Source organism: Sorex fumeus, unplaced genomic scaffold (genome assembly GCF_029834395.1).
Source record: "Sorex fumeus unplaced genomic scaffold, SorFum_2.1 ptg000021l, whole genome shotgun sequence".
Taxonomy (NCBI): Eukaryota; Metazoa; Chordata; class Mammalia; order Eulipotyphla; family Soricidae; genus Sorex; species Sorex fumeus.
The window spans coordinates 11,363,704-11,377,884 of NW_026606078.1; positions in this window are offsets into that span (position 1 = coordinate 11,363,704).

The following is a 14,181-nucleotide window of genomic DNA, read 5'->3' on the forward strand; positions in this document are numbered from 1 at the left end:
GGTCTTACAGGGATGAAGTACCTTTGCCAAATTTGAATTTAATTCCTTATTTGCCAAATGCAAAGGGAGGTACAGAACATTGAGGGGCTGAATTATTTTTCTATTTTTAACTTCTCAGTGGAACTTGTGCCACTTATCAGACCCATGATCCAGTATCCTTAATGGGTCCAGGACTACTCTTGATACAGCAAATGCAGTATCGGCAGAATTTTTTTTATATATACCACATTTTCATGACCCATCCATTCGTTATTGGGTATTATTTTTAAACTTTTTGTTTTTTTCATTTCATATATTTTTCCCCATAAATTTGTATTAGTGAAACACCATGAGGTACAGTTGTAGACTTACAAATTTTTGTGCTTGGGTTTCAGTTATACAATGATCAAATACTCATCCCTCCACCAGTGCCCATTCTCCACCACCACCAGTCCCAGTATTCCTCCCACCACCATCCTCCATCCCACCCTACCTCTGTGGCAGGGCACTCTCTTTTGTTATCTCTCTCCTTTTGAGTGCTGTGGTTTGCAAAAGAGATATTGAGTGGCAATCTTGTTCGGTCTATAGTCTACTCTCATCACTCATTTCCCATGCTGAGAGGAACAACCCAACACCCTTTATTTAGTGCTCCCTTATCTATCTGAGCTGCCTTTTCCCCTAGCGTGTTCAGCTGTCCTCAAAGCCATGGAGTAATCATCCTGGTGCTTATCTCGGCTATTGTTGGGTGTTAGTCTCCTATTTTGTTACTTTATGTTCCCCAGATGTATGCAATATTTCTGTGTCTGTCCCTTTCTTTCGGAATCATTTCGCTTAGCATGATACTTTCCATGTAGTACCACTTGTATATGAATTTCGTGACTTTACCTTTTCTAACAGCTGAATAGTACTCCATTGTGTAGATGTACCAAAGTTTCTTTAACCAGTCATCTGTTCTCGGCCACTCAGGTTTTTTTCCAGATTCAAGCTATTGTAAAGAGTGCTTCAATGAACAAACGAGTGCAGATCTCACTTCGACTATATATATTTTTTTGCCTCTCTGGGATATATTCCAGGAGTGGTATTGCTGAGTTAATGGGAGCTCAATTTCTAATTTTTTGAGGATCATCCATACTGTTTTCCAAAAGGGCGGAACCAGTCGCCATTCCCACCAGCAGTGAAGGAGAGTCCCTTTCTCGCCACATCCACGTCAACACCGGTTGCTTTCGGTCTTTTGGATGTGGGCCAGTCTCTGTGGTGTGAAATTATATCTCATTGTTGTTTTGATCTGCATCTCCCTGATAATTAATGATGTGGAGCATTTTCTCATGTGCCTTTTATCCATTCGGATTTCTTCTTTGAGAAAGTTTCTGTTCATTTTGTCGCCCCATTTTTTGATGGGGTTGGTTGTTTTCTTCTTGTGGAGTTCAACCAGTATTTTGTATATCCTTGATATCAACCCCTTGTCGGATGTGTATTCGGCAAATATCCTTTCCCATTCTGTAGACTGTCTTTGTATTTTGGTCACTGTTTCTTTGGAGGTGCCGAAGCTTCTTAGTTTAAGATAGTCCCATTTGTCCATCTCTGTTTTCACTTGCTTGGCCAGTGGTGTGACATCTTTGAAGATATACCATTAGCTTCAATGTCATGGAGGGTTTTGCCAACTTTGTCTTCAATAAACTTTATGGATTCTGGTCTGATGTTGAGGTCTTTAATCCACTTTTATCTTACTTTTGTACTTGGTGTTAGAGACAGATCAGAGCCCACTTTTTTGAATGTAGCTGTCCAGTTTTGCCAGTACAATTTGTTAAGAAGCTTTCCTTGCTCCACTTCACATTTATTGCCCCCTTATTGAAGATTAGATGATCACATGCTTGGGGGAAGATGTCCGTATATTCGACCCTGTTCCATTGGTCTGCAGCTCTGCCTTTGTTCCAGTAATATGCTGTTTTACTTATTACTGCTTTGTAGTAGAGTTTGAAGTTAGGGAGGTTGATTCCTCCCATTTTCTTTTTCCGAAGAATTGCTTTAGCTATTCGTGGGGGCCTTATTGTTCCATATAAATTTCAGGAGTGTTTGCTCCATTTCTTTGAAGAATGTCATGGGTATTGTAATAGGGATCACATTGAATTTGTACAGTGCTTTGGGAAGTATTGCCATTTTGACAATGTTAATTCTCCCCATCCATGAACAGAGGATATTTTTCCATTTCCTAGTGTCCTCTTTTATTTCCCGAAGTAGCATTTTGTAGTTTTCTTTGTACAGGTACTTTACTTCCTTAGTTAAGCTGATTCCCAGGTACTTGATTTTCTGGGACACAATTGTGAACTAGATTGTTTTCTTCATGACACTTTCTTCTCTTTCACTATTTGTGTATAGGAAAGCCATGGACTTTTTGGTATTGATTTTATAGCCTGCTACTTTACTATACAAGTCTATTGTTTCTAGGAGTTTCTTGGTAGAGGTTTTAGGGTTCTCTAAGTATAGTGTCATAACATCTGCAAATAGTGAGAGCTTGGTTTCTTCCTTCCCTACCTGAATGCCCTTAATATCTTTTTCTTGCCTAATCGCAATTGCAAGCACTTCCAGTACTATATTGAACAGCAGTGGAGCGAGTGAACATCCTTGTCTCGTCCCTGATCTTAGGGGGAAGGCTCTCAGTTTTTCCCCGTTGATGATGATGCTTGCTGTAGGCTTGTGGTAGGTGGCTTTAACTATATTGAGGAAAGTCCCCTCTATCCCCATTTTGGCGAGGGTTTTCATCATAAACGGGTACTGGATCTTGTCAAATGCTTTCTCTGCATCTATTGATATGATCATATGATTTTTATCTTTTCTTTTGTTGATATGATGGATTATGTTGATTGATTTCCGAATGTTGAGCCATCCTTGCATCCCTGGGATGAATCCCACTTGGTCATGATGTATAATCTTTTTGATGAGTTGTTGAATTCTATTTGCTAGTATTTTGTTCAGAATCTTCGCATCCGTGTTCATCAGGGATATCAGCCTGTAGTTTTCTTTTCTTGTGGTGTCTTTGTTTCCTTTTGGTATTAGAGAGATATGGGCTTCATAGAAACTGTTTGGGAGAGATTCTGTTCCTTCAATTTCCTGGAAAAGCTTGAGAAGAACTGGCAATAGGTCCTCTTTAAATATTTGGAAAAATTTGCTAGTAAATCCATCTGGACCTGGGCTTTTGTTTTTGGGAAGACTTTTGATTCCAGTTTCAATTTCCTTGATGTTAATAGGTTTATTGGGGTACTCTAGATCTTCTTGATTCAGCTTTGGTAGATGATAGGAATCCAGGAATTTATCCATTTTTTCTAGGTTCTTTTGTTTTATGGCATACAGACTTTCAAAGTAGTTTCTGATGATCTTTTGAATTTCTTTGGTTTCAGTTGTGATATTCCCCTTCTCATTTCTGATTTGGTTTATTAGGGTTCTCTTTCTCTGTTTCTTTGTGAGTGTTGCTAGGGGTTTATCTATCTTGTTTATTTTCTCGCAATACCAGTTCTTGGTTTCATTGATCTTTCGTATTGTTTCTTTGTTTTCCATGTCACTGATTTCTGCTCTAAGTTTTATGATCTCTTTCCTTCTGCCTGATTTGGGCTCTTTCTGTTGATCCTTTTCTAAGGTCTTGAGCTGTGAGGTCAAGTTGTTTATGTGCATCCTTTCTTCCTTCCTGAGAAATGCTTGCAGAGCTATAAATTTTCCCCTTAATACGGCTTTCACTGCATCCCATAAATTCTGGTAGCTCGTGTCTTCATTCTCATTTGTTTCCAGGTATCTTTTGATTTCATCCTTGACTTTGTTCCTGACCCACTTGTTGTTCAGCAATGAGTTGTTTAATTTTCAGGTGTTTGATTTGGTTCTCCGTGTCTGTGTGTGATTAACTTCTATCCTCAGTGCATTGTGGTCTGAAAAGATGGTTGATACTATTTCTATCTTCCTGATTCTATTAAGGTATGTTTTGTGGCCTAGCACATGTTCTATTTTGGAAAATGTTCCGTGCGCACTGGAGAAGAATGTGTATTCTTTCTTTTTGGGGTGTAAAGCTCTGTATAGGTCTATAATCCCTTTCTCTTCTATTTCTTTTTTCAAAGCCATGTTGCCTTGTTGAGTTTCGTTTTGTTGATCTATCCAGAGGTGATAAGGCGATGTTGAAGTCTGCGGCTACTATTGAGTTGTTAGCAATGTCCTCGTTAAAATTTGTTAGTAATTGTTTAAAATATTTAGCTTTTCTCTCATTCGGTGCATATACATTTAAGAGTGTGATTTCTATCATGTTTGCCCAGAGGGGAAAGGGTGTTGCTTCCTTCCGCCTTCTCCCCTCTGGAAAGAAAGATGGCAGCCGCTTGGGAGCCTTGTGGAAAGCCAGGTATGAGCCGGTGGTGACAGGGCGACTAAAACCTCGTGGGAAGGGGTGCGTTCCCGGATTGTCCTTCACGCTCTACTGAGGTCACCAGTTGCCCCCCATGAGCGGCTTTCCAGCACAGCCATGGCTCCAGAGCACAGAAACCAATCTCTTAATTATCTGACTCTCAGTAGAAATACTTCCAGGGTTAATAAGTAAAATAGCAGAAATCCAAAACTGTGCGGCAGCATTAGCGGCCGCACGACATCATTTGATTCTTGAACCCAGCTATAGAAAGCATATCATTTCACAATGCTTTTTCAGCATGTCTGATTGGGGGGGGGTAAACTCTAAATAATAATGGTGCATCTTTCATCGAAACAATGAATCTAGTCAAAGTAGATAGAGTGTTAACTAGAATTCATCTGCCTCACAGGCATTGGGAGGGGTGAGGGTGGTGGGTTATTGCGGTTCTTCGTGGTGAAAAATAAGTATTGGTAAAGGGAAATGTGTTTGATATTTGCACGACCGAGACCTAAACCTGAAAGCTTTGTAACTTTTCCCACAGTGATTCAATAAATAAATAAATTATTAAAAAAGAGTGTGATTTCTTCCTGTTGTACGTATCCCTTGATAAATAGAAAATGGCCTTCACTGTTCCTTCTAATCTTTTTCAACCTGAAATTGATGTTTTCGCACACTAGTTTGGCCACCCCAGCTTTTTTGAGGGAGCTGTTTGCTTGCAGGATTATTTTCCACCCTTTGACTTTGAATCTGTGTTTGCTCTGACTGTTGATATGAATTTCTTATAGGCAGCAGAATGTTGGGTTCTGTTTCTGAATCCATTTTGCTACTCTGTGTCTCTTAATTGGTGAATTTATACCTCTGAAATTGAGAGATATTATTGTTATGTGGTTTGTGTCATATTTCTGTAAGGATCTGTTGTGCTTGTAGGGTTTGTCTTATCTTATAGTAGCCCTTTTAGCCCTTGTTTTAGGTTTGGTATTGAGTCTATGAAGTTCCTGAGCTGCTGTTTATCTAGAAAATAGTGTATCATTCCTTCGGTTTTGAGTGAGAGGTTAGCCGGATAGAGTATTCTAAGTGAAGCATTCATTTCAGTGAGTTTTTTCAGTATATCCCACCATTGCTTTCGGGCTTGGAGGGTTTCCTCTGATAGGTCTGCTGTGAATCTAAAGGGTGCTCCTTTGTATGTGATTTCCTTCTTTGATCTTACTGCTTGCAGTATTGTGTCTCTATTGGCGGCATCCATCATTCTAACTATATGTCTTGGAGTGTTTTTGTTAGGGTCTCTTTTAGCTGGCACCCTTCAGGCTCCTTGAATCTGAATGGCTGCATTGTCGAATTCGGGGAATTTTTCAGCAATGGTTTGTTTGACCATGGCTTTTTCATTGGGATTGTTTCCCTGAGCTTCTGGGACTCCTATGATTCTAATGTCATTACTCTTGGAATCATCTCCTAGGACTCTGATTTGTTCTTGAGCTATTTTGAGTTCTCTTGCCATTGTTTGTTCTTGCCTGTTGGCTTAAAGCAGCTGATCTTCTAGCTCACTGATTCTTCAGCTGTGGTCATTCTACTTTTGAGGTCACAGACTAAGTTTTTTTTTATTTCATCTTTGGAATCTTTGATTCTTGACATTTCTGTGCATAGCTTTCCAATTTCTGCTCTCATTTCTTCCTGTATTTTCTCAATTGTGCGATCCATTGTTTCTTTCATGTCCTTTTTTGATTTACTGGATATCTGTCTGACTGTTCATTGAGTTCATTAAACATCCTCATGACTTCATATCTGTATTCTTTGTAAGAGAGGTCCCTTAGGTGAATAGCACCTACTGAGGCTTCTAGACTCTTTACATCGTCCTCTTCATGTGATGGGGATTTGTGTTGTTTCTTCATGTTGGTGTGTAGGTATAGGAACTATGATGTCACACTAGATGTCTTGGTATAGCAAAATACCTGCGACCGCGTGAGCATTGGCCCAACTAAAATCAAGCCACGCCTACTTCTTGTGAAGCCACGCCCCTTCTGAGGAGGTCACGCCCCCCACAGGAACCAAGTGTGTGTGAGAGGTGAAGGCTGGGTTTGGAAGAAGACCTGTGGAGCAGCTTTGGGGCCGGGCAAGGAGAAAGGGGCTCAGGTCTGCTTTTGTCCCAGGGTCCGAGAGAATGCCTGGGCCTTTGCAGGGTGAAAGCCAAGCCCTAGATTCGAATGCTGGCGGGCGGACTGACCTGGGTGGGGAGGAGACTGGCGGAGCAGCGCTGGGGGCGAGTCTATTGGGTATTTTGATTGTTTCCATATCCTAGTTACTGTACCAAGCACTGCAATGAAAAGTTAGGTATTCCTACATCTTTTCAAATTAATGTTTTTGTATTTGAGGGGTTGGGCCAAGAAGAGGAGTTACTACATCACATGACATTCTGCTCTTACCTTTTTGAGAAGACTCCATTCTTTGTCCCATTGAGGCCGGAGCAGAGGACAATTCCACCAATAGTCAATTAAGCTTTCCTTTTAACCACATCTTTGGAAACATTGGGTATTTCCTAACTTTTTGTTCTATGCAATTTTTACTCGTGTGAGTTGGTATGTTATTATCACTTTGTTTTGTATTTCCTTGATACTAGAAAGATGAGCACTTGGCATATAATCAATAAGAAGGAACAGGAAAGAGGATTTTGTGGAAGGTGCTGTTTTCCTTTTATTTTCTTTCTTTTTTGTTTTGCAAAGCACTGGTGACCTTTTTATTGCTTCTTCAAACCAACTGGAAAACAAGAGCTCTGCCGAACAGTTGGCGAAAGAGTTATTAGATTCTACATCTGCTCTTATCTTTGGGGGCCAGTACAGAAATCCCTTCGTTTCTAAGAACAAATTTGGAAACTATGACATTTTCTCTATTTGAAAAATTTTCTCATTATGACAAATGAGAAAAAAATTGTTCCCTTTCAAATGTACAAGGGGCTAGAGAGATAGTACAGCAGTTAGAGTGCTTTCATGGCAATTGGCCGACCCAGGTTTGATTGCTGGGGCCCCATATGGTCCTCAGACACTGTCACAAGTAATCCCTGAACACAGATGGGTATGAGCCCTATTTTCCCCACCCAAACAAAACAGTTTCAAATGTACAAAGAAAAATGAAGCTCTATGATATCACATTGGGTCACAACTTGAGGCTTTTCTCAGGTGAAATGTAGAACAGCTTCACAGAGGGACCAAAGAGATAGTATAGCAGGTAGGACACTTATCTTCCACGTGGGCAATCTGTGTTCAATCCCCCCAAATCTCACATAGAACCACGAATTCAACCAAGGATGAACCTAGAGCCAGAAAGCCAAGAGTAAGTCAGAGTACTTCCTGGTGTGGATAAATAGACTGAAATAAACTAAAACAGGGGAACAGAGCTGGAGAGAAAGGAGAGACTTAAGAGAGAGGTGGACCATCCAGTACAGTACCAAGTAAATTTACTTTTTTTGAAAAAATTAAACCATGCTGATTTCCAAAGTTGTTTCAGGCACACTATGTTTCAACACCAATACCGTCACCAGTGTGACTCCTCCATGAGGGCCACCGATGCTACTACTCTCTTGTAGAGTAGTAAACAGTTGTAACACCTTCTCTGTTCTCCACCCAAAATCCACCACTGGTGACTCCTGTGCAGAGCCTGACTGCAGGGCTGGAAGGTGAGGGGACCCTTAATCTCCCACCTGGGATCATGTCAAGAGCAGCTCATCGAGCTGCCAGCAGCAGAGCTCCTGGCCTGAGGAGAGTGCGACACAGATGGGCAGAGGTTTGTGTCTCACTTCCCCATCTGTCCTTATCACTGTGAGCATCGATACCATCCCACATCTGACAGTAATAGCTGGCCTCGTCCTCAGTGCACACACCTTTAATGGTCAGGGTGACTGTGTCCCCAGAGATGGAGCCAGAGAAGTGGTCAGGGATCCCTGAGGGCCGGATGCTATTCCTATGGATGACTAGCACAGGGACCTGGCCTGGCTTCTTCTGGTACCAGTGAACAAGATAACTTCCAATGTTGTTTCCCCTACAGGTCATCTTGGCCTCCCCTCCCGGGTTCACAGAAAATGAGGGTGGCTGATTCATCTCATAGGAAGATACAGAATCTGCAAGAGAGAAGGAGAGGTCAGATAAGGAGGAAACTCAGTTCTACTGAGACCCACATCTTCATAACCATCCATCAGTGTGATGGGCATCCTATACCAGTGCCCTACTGTGCTCAAACTCAGGGCCACAATGGCCCCAGAGCTCTGGTCCTGGGGATACTGTGAGCCTGGACACATCACATGTGCAGTTAGTCAGGAGGTCCAGGAGGAGCGGGGTTCAGGTCATAGTGAGTGGCTGTGATCCTGGCACTTGAGACTGAACTCCTCTTGGCCTCTTATCTCCCTCAGGGAGAGAGCTGCTGCCTATGCAAATCAGCCAAGCTCAGGGTTGCTGCTTGAGGTCTGAGGCTGCAGAAAAGGGCTAATACCCAGGGATACTGGGAGAGCAGGGCTGGTCCTGCAGTCCACACCTGCTCATAATGGCTCCGCCAGAAACCATGAGTTCTGAGTAGGTTGTGAGTTTGCTGTGTGTTCAGATGTGTAGTTTGGGATATTGACAGATCATATTCTCTGATGAAATAACTGTGTAAGGCAATGCAATTTGACTTAAAGTAAGAATTTCTCACTAAAATATGTTTACAATTAATTTTTTACACTTCACGGGAAATATAATAAATAATAAGAACTGTTTTGTTTCATAATTTTTTCCAAGTTACGTATAGAGGACTCTTGGTGTTGCTGAAAGCAAAGGTAAAGAAGAAAATACTGCTTCAGTTACATGAAGAATATTCTTCTGACTGGTCCATATTAATTTCAGATCCAATAGGAATCAGGCAAGAGTGTTATCACAGGCAAGGACTATGTGGACAGAGCATATCTGAGCAGAACAGAGCTGTGTGGGGCCTAAGTGTCTGAATCTTTTCCTGAGAAGTCGGCAATTTCTACATGATTCCAGTTAGAGAGAAATCTAGGTTGAGTTTATGCGTCAGTGTCAGGGATAAAATGCCAGAATACCCATGACTTGTCATTTAGACTGGTATCTAAGTACCATGTGCATGGACACTCCTATCCCACAACTACTTAGACCATGCCCTGATCCACCCCAGATCCAGGAGGCTATTCCAGGCTGTTTGCTGCCCTCTAGTGGCCATTCTGTACTGGCGGCCGGAAGTACAGGGAAGCCCATGGTGAAAGTTGATGCAGGTCCCAGGGCTCATGGGGTGAGTCCCTGATCCCTGATCCATGCAGAAGGAATGAACCTTTCCTCTGTATAAAAACTGGGCTCGTTACGCTCAAGAACCCAGAGAAATGAGGGTATGGTCATGCTCATTTGTTGTAAACTGTCGTGGTTATTGATGCGACTCTAGATCTTTGGGGTGCTGGGCACCTGGCATGTTTCCTCTTGGTGGTGCAGACTAAGGACTAAAAACTGTCTCTGTGGTCTGTGATGAGGAGAAAAGACTAGTCATTAATAGGAGAATTAATCCCATTTCCACCTGTAATCCTGGATCTGGAAACGAAACCATCTTGACCTCAGTCTCAGAGCACATTATCAGGTGGTATAGCACATTGACAGCCCCCAACCTGCCCTGCGATTACTGCACCATCTCCCCTTCTTCCTAGGTCCCAGACTAAGGAAGCCCCCGCCAACCCCTCTCCAACCCAACATCACGCAGATCATCAGCATTCATGCATGAACACCACTCCTTCATCCCCATCAATTTCAAAGTCCTTGGGTCTTAAATATCTTCTTTTTTGTCTATTTTAACCCTTTTATACAAACAGATCACTTAATCACTCACTTAACTTCCCGTTAGTCGTCGATTTGCTCGAGCGGGCGCCAGTAACGTCTCCATTTGTCCCTGTCGCGTGCTAGTGTAGCCCAATGGCATCTCTTCGCTCCGGGAACATGGAGGGCCTCAAACCGATCGTTCATGACCTTGACAAAGAAGTCTGACCATCTGGTAGGTGGGCGGCCACGCGGTCTCTTGACATCCCGTGGAATCCAATCAGTAACAGCTCTAGTCCAACGGTCGTCTTTAAATCTCATTACGTGACCAGCCCATCTGATTTTCGACACCTTGGCAAATGAGACAGCGTCCCTGATCCTTGATCGTCGACGGATATCAGAACTCCGGATTCGTTCTCTCATTTGAGTGAAACGTGATATTCCAAGCATAGCTCTTTCTATTCTTCTTTGGGAGACCTGAATGGCGTTCTCATCTTGTTTGCGTAGGGCCCAGGTCTCTGAGGCATATGTTAATGCAGGAAGAACAGTGGAATCAAAGAGATGTGCCCGGAGCCGGAGGTTCTTCGTCCTCTTAGCTATTTCTTCGACGTTCTTGAAGGCGTTCCAAGCCGCTCTCTTCCTCCTGCGCAGCTCGGGTGCCAGGTCATTTGTCATGTTGACCTCTCGACCTAGGTACACATAGCTGTTGCATTCGGAGATGGTCGTTCCATTGAGAGCGAATGGGGCATCAGGGACAAGGCTGTTTCTCATAAACATTGTCTTCGTAAGATTCAGCTGTAGTCCTACCTTTCCACACTCACGGTCAAAGTCGGCCAGCATTTGTGCCGCTTGGCTGATGTTTGGTGTTATTAAAACAATGTCATCAGCAAAGCGGAGGTGGTGTAGTTGCCGACCATCTATCTTCACTCCCATTCCTTCCCATTCCAGTCGTCGCATGATGTTCTCGAGGGTGGCACTGAAGAGTTTTGGTGAAATGGTATCACCCTGCAAAACCCCTCTCTTGACATCAACGATCACTTCTTTGTAGAATGGTGAGATCCTGGTAGTGAATCCGCAATATAGCTCACGGAGGATCCTGATGTATTGGGCTTGAATGCCCTGATTGGCTAGGGCTTCAATGACCGCTTCCGTCTCAACAGAATCAAAATCAAAGGCCTTCTTTAAATCAATGAACGTTAAGCAGAGCGGCATCTTGAACTCCCGAGAAACCTCAATGAGCTTGGTTATCGTGTGGATATGGTCGATGGTGCTGAATCCTTTGCGGAACCCTGCTTGCTCACATGGTTGTCCTTCATCTAGTGTTCTGCCAATCCTATTCAGGATGACTCGAGTGAACAACTTGTAGATGACAGACAATAGGCAGATCGGGCGATAGTTGCCAATGTCATGGATGTCTCCCTTCTTGAACAGTAGTACGGTCCTGCTGGTTTTCCATTGAGATGGAACCTTGCATTCAGACAGGTAGCGAGTGAAGAGCCGAGCCAGTGTATTGATGAGTACTGACGGCAGGTTCTTCAGGTGTTCAGGTCTGACCTTGTCTGGGCCGGGTGCTGTTTGCTTCTTTACTGACGAAATGGCGTGTCGGATTTCGGAAGGGAGAACGTTGGGAACGACATACCCATCCTGTGGAATTTGGTATGTCGGCAAGTGGACATGGCTATCGAAGAGATTTGAGTAGAAGTCATGGATAATCTTCTCCATTGCCGTTCTGGAGGATGTGATGGATCCATCAGGACGTCGGAGGGCAGTCATCTTGGTCTTATAGTTGGCGAAGGACAGGCGGGCGTTACGAATACTTTTCCCGGCTTCTGCCGCATCTACCAGTACTTCTGCTCTTCTCTCTTTGAGGTCTTCCTTGATCGCATCTCTGCACTGCTTTGCAAGCTCGGACGTTAGCTTGCGGTTGCCTGAGGCATGCGCCAAACCACGCTGGCGAATTAGCTCAAGAGTTTTCGAAGATAGGCGACTTTTTGTGGCTATCTCTCTCTTGGCGTTCCTCGCACATTCATGGAGGTGCTGAACCAGTCGATCGTATTCCTCGTCAATGTTGTCAACAATGGCATCTTCCCATGTTGCCGCAATAGTACCAAAGAGTTCCCAGTTGGTGGTCGTTCTGGGAGTTCTCTTTTTGAACTTTGCAGCCCTTTCTCCCCGCTCTGTGAAGTAGAATTTTGCACGAAGGAGACGGTGGTCCGATCCCGTTCGAAATTTTGGGACAACAGCGACATCAGTCAGGCAAAACCGTCGATTGAATATGATGTGGTCTATTTCGTTGTGGAATCGTCCACCGGGAGACTCCCATGTCCATCGTTTAGATTCTGCCTTCTGGAACTGTGAGTTACCATGAATGGTCTTGGTCGACATGATGAACTCAGACAGTCTTTCACCCTGTTCGTTCCATTCTAGGCCATGGGTTCCGATGTGAAGTTCTTCAGCTGATCTTCTCGGTCCTATCTTGGCATTAAAATCACCCACAATGATCTTGTAGAAGGTGTGGTCTTCTTTATAGAATTTCTCTAGCTCCATGTAGAACTTCTCGATTTCTCTTTCATCATAATGAGATGTTGGTGCGTAGACAACGAAGATAGAAACTGCAGGCAGTGAGTCACATCTATTCAAATGTAAACGTCCGATTCGGGTTGTTAGGCATTCGAATGAATCAATGCTCTTGGCCAAGTTTGTGTTGATAAGGACACCGACGCCTCCAACACCTCTTTTATCGCATGTTCCGAGGAACAATTCTTCTCCAGTGTCGAAAACGGCATGGTGAGATTCGTGTCTTCTTGTCTCGGTCAGACCAATGATGTCGTACTTGATCATTCGCGCTTGTACCATCAGGTCCTCGATGGATGCATCTGATGCTAGCGTACGTGCATTGAAAGTACAGACGATCATTTTTGTCTTCCTTCGTTGTGGCAGCCTAGGTCGGCCTTGAGATTTTGTCGGCCTCTCCTTTCTCATCCTTCTCAGTGCTGCCATGTCGGTGAAGCCTTCAGGGTCAGGTGAATGAGACCAGTTGTAGTTACTGGTTTTGGCATATCGAATACACAGCGGATAGCTTGCCAGGCTCTTCCGTGCGGGCGGAATACTCTCGGTAGCTTGCCAGTCTTTCCGAGAGGTATAGAGGCTTTTGGGGTGACCTCTAATCACCCTTGTAGGTGTTACCATATTTGAACCCTATCAAATATGGTACGACAATTCCAGAAGACGGGTATTTAGTGTGTTATGATGTGACACTACTTCCACTACCCAGCCGTCGCCACACTCCAGGACGCTTTCCGGACCCGCGCGGCAGCTCCGGCTGAGACCCACGCACAACTGAAGACCCACAGAACAAGGTAAGCGGAACTCTCTGAGACCTTGGACTCCAGGCTCGGCGGACCCAGGGACAGAGCTTCTCTGCTTGCTCCCACCACCACAGGTGACAAAGGGATTCTAATCAGGAGCCCCACCCTACCCTGCCCTGTCTGCTTCCATCAACCACCCAGGGATCGAATTGTGCACAGGAGACCCACCCTACCCAGATAAATACCCCACTGGCAGACTTCCACTCTCGACACTACTTCCACTACCCAGCCGTCGCCACACTCCAGGACGCTTTCCGGACCCACGCGGCAGCTCCGGCTGAGACCCACGCACAACTGAAGACCCACAGAACAAGGTAAGCGGAACTCTCTGAGACCTTGGACTCCAGGCTCGGCGGACCCAGGGACAGAGCTTCTCTGCTTGCTCCCACCACCACAGGTGACAAAGGGATTCTAATCAGGAGCCCCACCCTACCCTGCCCTGTCTGCTTCCATCAACCACCCAGGGATCGAATTGTGCACAGGAGACCCACCCTACCCAGATAAATACCCCACTGGCAGACTTCCACTCTCGACACTACTTCCACTACCCAGCCGTCGCCACACTCCAGGACGCTTTCCGGACCCGCGCGGCCGCAAACGGCCGCGCGACACATCATAACTCACTAAATACAAACAGATATGGGTCATTAAATGTGTTTTCTAGATTTCTAGCATATTTCTT